This window comes from Asterias rubens, chromosome 19, assembly GCF_902459465.1.
Source record: "Asterias rubens chromosome 19, eAstRub1.3, whole genome shotgun sequence".
Lineage (NCBI taxonomy): Eukaryota > Metazoa > Echinodermata > Asteroidea > Forcipulatida > Asteriidae > Asterias > Asterias rubens.
In genome coordinates, this window is record NC_047080.1 from 6,588,134 (window position 1) to 6,597,774 (window position 9,641).

Here is a 9,641-nt window from a genome sequence, read left to right on the forward strand (position 1 = left end):
TTCCAATAGCAGTAATGAATGCTAACATTCAATTTGCATGGCACCAGACTATTGTTTCGTCCAGCCTCTGTTTGGTTACAATGAGTTTGAATGGACTTAACTCAAGATGACCACACCGTGATAAAGGTCTATTGGATTTGGGTTACAGCCAAAGTTTGGCTGGTTCATGGTGAACAAAAGCTCTCTCAATGACAACAAAAGAAGTCTAGGAACAACATTTTATGAGAGTTTGGTCATGTTTTCTTTGTGAAAACTAAGTTTTTATTCTCAAAAAATTTGTACATTCCAGAAAGTATTTGTAAGGACACGATCATTACACTCTCTGCCTCAAGGTTTTCATAAACAACTTCTAACTTCAGACATTTTAGATTCTTGGATCAATCAAAATCCTGCAGGATAATCTGGAAATGCTGGACCTATGAACTTTGGTGGAAGTGCCCTTCATTAAGGTGGCTTTAGCTGTGCAATTCCCTGTCCATCAAATATATCATTAAAGTTAGGGACGGATTGTGGAGGATTTGGGACGTGCCTTTATTCAAACTGGACAGTAATTTTGTGAACTCTAAATTTAAAGTTTTGTTAGGCAGATAACAACTTAATAGAACTAAAAAAAATTCAGGCAAGTACTCATAAATAATTTGTCTTTAATATTCAAAGTTTCTGTTTGAACATTTAAATTTTATACATCCCAAGCACCAGCAAACAATTGAATTAACAGTTTAACAAAACTTGGACCAATCAGCAGCATTTTGTACACAGGGCTGTCATGTGATTGGCTGAAGTCAAATCACTTAAAACAATTTTACATGTTGACAGGGGTTCATCATTCTGTTTTTTCCTGTACATTGTAGCGAATGAACATACAATTCAATTATGATGACAACTATGACTGGAAAAATGTAGACTGCAACGCAGAAGACTGCACAATAACAGCCAACATTGCAAGGGGGCACGGGGGCCCAACGACCGGGATGTAGAGCCAACAAGAACCTTGCTGTGTGAAGAAAGCAAGCATATACATGTATTCCTCTCTGACTCTAAAGCATACTAAATAATTCATTATTAAGGCTTTTTTATTTTCATATAAGGAAAAAGAGTTTGACAATAACATAACTACCCTCCTACAATTTGGTGAAATCAGATATTGCCTTTTTAATATTTTCAAAGTTAAATAGTGGACATTTCAACCCAGTAAACCTCATCCCAAGCAAAAAACTGAAAAGAAAAAAGAAAAAAACCATTCGATCTGGTAAAGCTGTGTTTCAAACACAATGCATTTATACTGTTTACATCAGTAGCTGAAATTGCATTTTCTCACGTGGTCAGAAAAACTGTTATCTAATGAGTGAGTGAAAAAACATGACTGTTAAAGGCACTGGACACTATTGGAAATCACTGTTAGCCTAAAAACATACTTTGAGAAACATTGTGAGAAACGACTCCCTCTGAAGTAAATGTAGTTTCCCAGAAAGAAGTAATTTTCCACTAAAATATTTGAATTTGATTTTGAGACCTAAGAAGTTGATTTTGAGGTCTTGAAATTAAGTATCTGAAAGCACTTACAACTTCGTGTGACAAGGGTGCTTTTTCTTCCATTATTCTCTCGCAAATTCAACGACCAATTAAGATGAAATTTTCACAGGTGTGTTATCTTGTGCATACATGTATGTTGAGATACACCAAGTGAGAAGATAGAGGACCAGATTTAGACTATTGAGTCACACTAATTGCAAAAGTTTGTTTTATTGTTGATTCTTGTTTATTGGGTGGTTATTGATGACATATCCAAAATCGGACAAGAGTTTCAAGCCAGAAGTGACCTAATTTGCATATTTAAATTAGGTGGTAATTAGCAATCTTTAAGGTCAATTATCTCTAAAACTATTCATTTTATGGACAAGGTTTGTGTCAGAGGAGAATAGAAACCTGACCTTTAGAATCTAAAAAACATATTTGTACACTCGATTGACCCTTTCCAAATAACTAGGTCAAAGGTCAAGGGGTCAAACATGCGTTTAATTGGTTTTCTCTACTCAAATGCATTGTACGTGGTACCATGACAGTGTAATAAATAATTATTGATTCTTTAGGTTGAATGATTCCACCCTGTCCCAAATGACCTATACAGTCATCATCTAGGTCAAAGGTCAAAGGTCAGCAAATGTAAAAAGACCACTTAGTTGCGATGCGCCCTAAACAGCACAGCTTGTTTCAGAGAGATTTAGCATCCGCATGTGCAGACTGGAGTGTATCAGAAAATTTGCCAAAGTACTTGCATTTTATGTTTGGTTTGGCATGGAACGATCATCAGCAAGTTGTAAGAGAAAAGGCTTTGTCTGTCCTGTGATGAAGCTCAGCTACATTTATAAGGATGTGATGAAAACACCGGGGCGATAGCTTCTCTAATAACCTCCAAAGGTAGTTTCCAAGTATAGCAAATAACCATTGACGGCAGAGAGGACCTATGCTGGCAAATACAGTCACCTTTTATGCTCAGTGGGAAAGTGTATGGTGGGTGGTGCTCTACATGATACAATTCTTGTGAAGAAGATGACCGCACAACAACAGTATAGTTAACAGTGCTCTGAGGAAGTTAAATGAGGCATCAATGGTAGAGGCAGCAACAAGGGAGGCACAAGTTGGGAGGAACAGGGGGTGGGACAACACCTAGAAAGGTAGCAGCTGGAGAGGCAACAATGAGGAGGCAACAACAGCGGAGGCAACAACAACAGGGAGGCAACAACAGGGAGGCAGCAACAGGCGGACAACAACAGGCAACAACTAGGGAGGCACAGGTTGGGAGGTAACAATGGGAGGCACCAGAGGCGGAGGAACCAGCGGGGAGGCAACACCTGAGGAGGTACCAGCTGGGGACACGTCAGGAGGCAAAAATAGGGGAGGCAACAACAGGGTAGGCAACGGGAGGCAACAATAGCAGAGACAATCAGGGGAGGCAACATCAGAGGAGGTAACATCAGAGGAGGCAACATCAGGGGAGTCAACAACTGGGGAGGCACTGGAGGAAGAGGCAAACATAGGGGGAGGCAACAACTTAGGACCAAACAACTGGGGAGGCAACAACCGGGTATAGGCAACAACGAGGAGGGGGGGGGGGGGCAAGGGGAGGGGGTCGACACAATAACGGCGGAGGCAACAGTGGGGAGGCAACAACAGGGGAGGCAACAATGGTTTAGGCAACCGGGGAGGCAACAACCGGGGAGGCAACTCATACCTAAAGAGCGTGGTGTAAGCACACATGGAGAGCAGGATGGGTGAGGCACACACATAGGACAAAGTTGCTGCTGACGATGCCTGACTCAGATAGAAACAGAGATGGAGAAGCTGAGTAACTACGACAAAGCAACAAGCCAAATCAGTGCCAGACCAATGCAGTGAGATATGGCAGAGACGGCAATCACTATTGAGTACCTAGACATGCTAGATACATGTAGGTATTTCAAATAAATATCCATCTCTGTGACATCAGGCATCGCATCAAGTGTGTCTATCGTCTATGTATGGTGGCTGTTTTCTTCAACGTTTGCCATGGACACAGGGACAAATGTACCGACAGAGAACTATAACATACATCAGCATAATGAAACTATGGCCACCCCTGCTGCAGTTTTTACGAACACCTAAAAGAAACCACAATGACGTAGTAAATCTTCAGCCAAAGTCAGAATAAACCTTGATTTTCGGCCACTCAACATAGTTGCAAAGAGTATCAAAGTGTCACAATCAAATAACTACACCCAACATTTGATGATTCAAGGTACCACTCATAAAGGGTTTAATTGCAGACCAAAGTATACAATGACAATGTACATGGAAACCTGATGATCTGGGGGGAGGGGCCGAAGGTTTGCTACCAGAGAAAAGGGGCAACAATCCAGCTCTGGTCGATTTTTGAAACACATGAAGTTGACACCTTGACCTTTGACCTAGCTGGTTAGAGAGGTCATTTGAGTGAATTTTAATTCATTGAATGTCATTGATAGAGGTCAATTGGTACAGGGGGAATCATTCAACCCGAATAATTCATTCATGGTATTTATTACACTGTCATTATATGCCATGCTATGCCTGCAAATGCATTTGAGTGGAGAAAACCAATTACACGCATGTTTAACCCTTTGACCTTTGACCTACTTATTTGGAAAAGGTCAATCGAGTATACAAATATAAAGGTCAGAATTCTATTCACCTCTAACACAAACCTTGGTGATAAAATGAATAGTTTTAGAGATAATTAACCTTAAAGATTGCTAATTACCCCCTAATTTAAATATGCAAATTAGGTCACTTCTGGCTTGAAACTCTTGTCCGATTTTGGATATGTCATCAATAACCACCCAATAAACAAGAATCAACAATAACTTTTGCAATTTGTGTGACTCAACATGAAAAAACTGTCTAAATCTGGTCCTCTAAGACTGCTTTTTGACAAGTACAAAAGGTGTCCAGTGTCTTTCATGTACTTACACATACTAAGAATCAAGTTAACTGTACAAACATCATACATCTGTTTTTGATAACAACAAAAAGGTACTTCAAAGTGCATTGTTAAAAAAGTTTTGGGTCCTTGACATTGCTATAGACAATGATCACTTTGAAGCCCCTCAGTCTGGTCAGTGTTCCATTTAGTTTCATGAGGAAACAAACTGTGCATGCAGGGAAACTAGTCTGGCACCTTTTTGACAACTCAAATTTAGTATTGATTAATGGCATTGAAAGAGGAACATTACAAATATGGTTACTGAATAATTAAGGCTTATACACATACATTATACTTACTAATGGCACTTATTGGCTGCACATTCATTCATTAATGTTGATTAATTTACAGGAATGTTAACTTATTCTTACAAAAATGCAATTTATTGACACTTACAGAAAGCATTACAGAAAAATATGAGAATTTTTATTGAATTTTCAAGAAAAAAATAAGAGCAAAACCCAAGCACACTATTTTTTGGCAAGTTAAGAAATGTTAAATTCAGTAAGGATTACAAAATATACAAAAAGGTGAAAGAAACGTCTTAGTCTGTTAACTACTAGCAACTTAAGGTATGTACATTAAGTGTGTAACATAAAAGAGTAACTTGCATTTACACCTTCACTTAATATTGGCTTCCTAACTTTGTCTTTTGCAATGACTTTTGAATCACTCAGAATAAAAACAGATGTGTTGCTTCAAATATCTTGGGCAGGCTCATTAAAATTGAATAATCCAAACTGAAATGAACTGAAATCAAAACAGGAAACACTCTTGCACAAATTTTAAGGAATAATGCTACAAAACCACGCTTTAACGTTATTTGAACAGTTTCATGGCTTCACATGCATGGAAAACTGAGCTTACAGGCATTGGTGTGTAAGCCAAGCATAAATTTGTTCTTAACCTGCACGCGAAATATGCTTACGTTAAAGGAGCACTGTCATCCTGATAATAGTCTGTCAGTGACGTGGAAACATAAAATCTCACTAAGTTATTACACAAGCACGTTAACTGTCTCATCGCCAACAAAAGCTTCAATGGGCGCTGTAATTTATTATCGCATGCACGCTTGCAGTAACAGGGTTAGAATTTAACGTTCAGAATTTAATGTCAGCCACAGACTCACATTGATCTCTAAGACAGTGAAAACGATTGCTCATTTACATTAATTTAAGCAGAGCCATAGAAATTGGCCGCTGCAATTGCAGCAAATCTACATTGTAGTCTGAGAGATTCAATGCCTAGTCTGAGAGATTCAATGCCTAAACAGTACAAATAAAAGTGTCTAAAAAAAAAATGAAACATGCAAATACACAATCAAATTTGTTTTACAAATTTCTTGACATAATTCCCAAATACTGTTAATTGGCAACTGGAAGCTCTTAAAAATAAAATGTGGCATTTTGTTTCCTGCATACTAATACAAGTACATGTACATGTACATCCATTATTCAGTGATAAATACAATAACCTTTTTTTAAATATACTATGCCAGCATGCACAGAGGCACATCTAAAAGTTGTTGGTTTTGGGGAAATTGGATGGGTCCAGCCGTCGATTTCACAAAACTCTTCCTAACTTAGGATTAATCTTATGATCCCAACACTTCACTGTAGCATGCAGACCTTAAGATTAATCCTAAGTTAGGACTCATCCTAACTCGAGATAAGACGAGTCCTAACTCTTTGTGAAATTGACGGCTGGGTCCTAGCTAGGCCTTTTATGCCAAGCTACATAAATCTCAAAGCACTTCCTGCCCCTTGGGCATGTTTAAGATGCGACAATGTGGCATGCAATAGGAAACATAAATACCCAAAATTAGCATGCAATCCAATATTAAGTAATACATAAAACTATAAAAGCCATAATCTCTACATTGAAGACAAAGGAAAGGTACTTTTGCTTTAGTTATAATTCTGTTAAAGACAAATAGCGCCAATGATGCAAACACCTAATCCAAACCAAACGGACTCCAGCTATTGTTTGATTTTCATGGCTTGGGTTTGGGGGGCAGAAGCAACCCTACCCTTAGCTCTAGAAAAAGCCTAACTTCACCAAAGGTAATGCATCTGGATCGCCTGGTATAAGTTAGAATTGTTATCCTTTATTGATGGTGTAGTAATTTGTAATCCACACTAGAAACTAGACGGCATAAATGTCTACTTAAAAAGGAACAGTAGATAAAAGCTTTGCTACAACAACATAATATCTGCGGAGCTGGCTACACAATGTAGAGTATTTAGTTATAACGTTACTAATAATTACAAAATAATATCTACACTACATGTAGTACTGTTTTATCATGCTCAGGTTTTCTACTTTGCTATTTTTAAGAGAAGCAAAAGTAATGTCCATTTTGGCAACATTACATATACCATAACTTTAAACATTTCAGGATTTCTAATATAAAAACGTAGTGAAAACAATGAAAACGACTTTCCTAGCTCCACCATGGATTTGTTCTGAAATTAACAACTTGTAAATGTTTCGAATGATGGAGCTCTTGTGACCTTTTAACATTTGTTATTTTGTTGCTGAATAACCATGTTTCTTAAAGGAACGTTACAGAATTGGTAAGAAACAAAAATCGTGAAGATCACAGATTTACATAAAACTGACATAGTCTAATGATGATGATAGTAGAAAATACCCCTTGAAATATTTCTGTCAGAAATTTTATATTTGATGAGAAATAAATAATCTTATTTTGCGTTTGGAGTTTATCGCTCAGTGCGCGTTTTATACATTTTTGTTTTGGCATCGATGCAATGCAAAATGTGTAATCGGTTTTTCACTATTCTGTCGTGACCCAGATGGCCGATCGAACTCAAACTTCTACAGGTTTGTCAGTTTATGCATTATATGGTGAATAACATAAAGTGCTTACACTGCCAGCAACTTTTTTGCTAGCAAAACCAATTCTGTAATGATCCTTTAAAATGAATTTATTGAATATTCAGACTTAATTATTATACACATATTGACTGGCAATGAGGTCAATAGTGCATGTCTACTCCTCCGTGGGACTTTGATTGACCAGAAGAGGGACTTATTTCCTGAAAGGGGGGATAGACGTGCACTATTTACCACATTATGCCAGCCAATATATGTTTTATAATACACCTCATCTTAAATATGTGAAGTAAGAAAAGAAACTTGGAAAAGAAAGGAATGCATTTACTCTCCGCAGATTCGTTTTTTTAGTTGCTGTTCACAGTTCATGTCAAGAGAGGGTGCTGTAACCAGTCAAAAATTAAAAGACTATTGCCCGAGCCCGCAAAACATGCGCGCGCGATCACTAGACTATATTAGTTCAGCCTACTTGACCATGTTTCAGCCAACCAGAATCCAGAACTAGCAAGAGGTGTGTTATAGTTTGGTTTAATGCATGGCTAGAGCAAAAAAGGGTGATTTTTTACAAAACATGATTTTCAAAGTATTCTCAAACAATTATCTAAAGTTATATATTTTGTTTAAAAAAGAAATGCTGCAACTTATTCCTTTTTCCAACTTATTAATTAGAATAACCGTTTATGGTAACTTTGGTTAACAGCATAATGCAGGCACATGTTTTAATAGATTTATTCTTCCATCAGTGCATAAAAACCACATTCCATTCAGACGCGCAGAAACAAACAGCTAAATTTGTTGCTTTACACAGTTGTTAATCAAACAAAACTTAATTTGATAGTAAAACTACATCAACCACATCCTCCCCTGTTACAAGAAGTCTTCAATCGACCTACACACAACTAGTGAAGAAATGAGTTAAGCGGCTCCTTGCAAAGGTTTTTAACCCAAATAGCTCCTACATTGTGTACATGTACATGCTGTAACCTTCAATAACAGAAAGTGGTGTACTTACAAATCAAGGCTTAAATCTACTGGGTCAGTAATTGCTAATCACTACCAAATCCTTCGAACTTGCCCACAAAAATAATAATTTGAGATTTAAAAAAGAAAATTTGACTATAGAGCGGAATTTTAATTTAAACGACCTCCGGATTAACGTGCGGGCGCTCTATGCAACCGTTAACTGCCAAGTAGCCAGGGATCACACCCGAGTTTACGATACAACAAAGTTGGCCCATTGTACTAATCATGTTAATCCATTGTTCTGAAAATGTGTGCATGCTAAGAACAAATTCAACAACATAAATTGAATAAAACCAAATAAAACCATTGAATAATCAAAATTAGGCAACGGTAATCACTGTCTCATGTTTTTATGTTTTGATTTCAAAAAGTCACAATTGGCACACTTGTACGTCAGCTTCAAAAGTAATCGCACATTTTCTCTCTGCTCAAATTGAGATCTCAACGAAGATATCTTCGTACGTGTTCCTCTTGTTCCCTTTTTGTTGAGCCAAAAAACTTGCTATTATTCAACGCTTGCAGAGAGATGACTACCTGTATTTGGCCCGAAGGTGTGGGAACAAGCTTCCTACACAGATCAGAAAGGGCAGCTCACTCACCTCATTCAAGACACTCCTTAAAGCTCACCTGTTCCAGCAGGCTTACTAACCATTCAACTGTGCCTCAGCGCCTTAGAACAAACTTATTGATCTTGGCACCTTATAAAAGACTTTTGACTTGATTGGTTGATTAATTAATTGATTAACTAATTGGTGGATGGATTTACTGATTGATTTATTTGTTTGATTGATTGATAGGCAGCAAATTTGTAATTCTTGGAATTGTACTCAAGCACATTATTGTTGTTTTTGCATTTTCATATGTACTCACAAAATACTCGTCATACTTGTACTCATCAAAAGTGTTATCTTATAACAATACTAGTTTTTTTATTTGTAAAACTACAACTGTGTTTGGCAAATTTCTGAAACCACCATCCTTAGAGTCACACAGGTTTAAAAAGTAGCTCTAACCATTCTACTGGTGCTAACATCCAGTTTACAAAAATAAAAATAAAATGTGAAGATTTCAGAGTCAAATAGTTAGCTTGATGCAATCAATTTCATAAAGCCTGTAAGCGTACAAACTTGGTAAGCACAGATAAAAATTTGCTAAACAGGAACTAGTTGCCAGCCAAAAATTGAAAAGTTTACATTGTTGCAACTGGTGGCCCACTGCTAAGCAGTATTTTCTGCATTAATTATTGGGCCTTGGTGATCCTTAG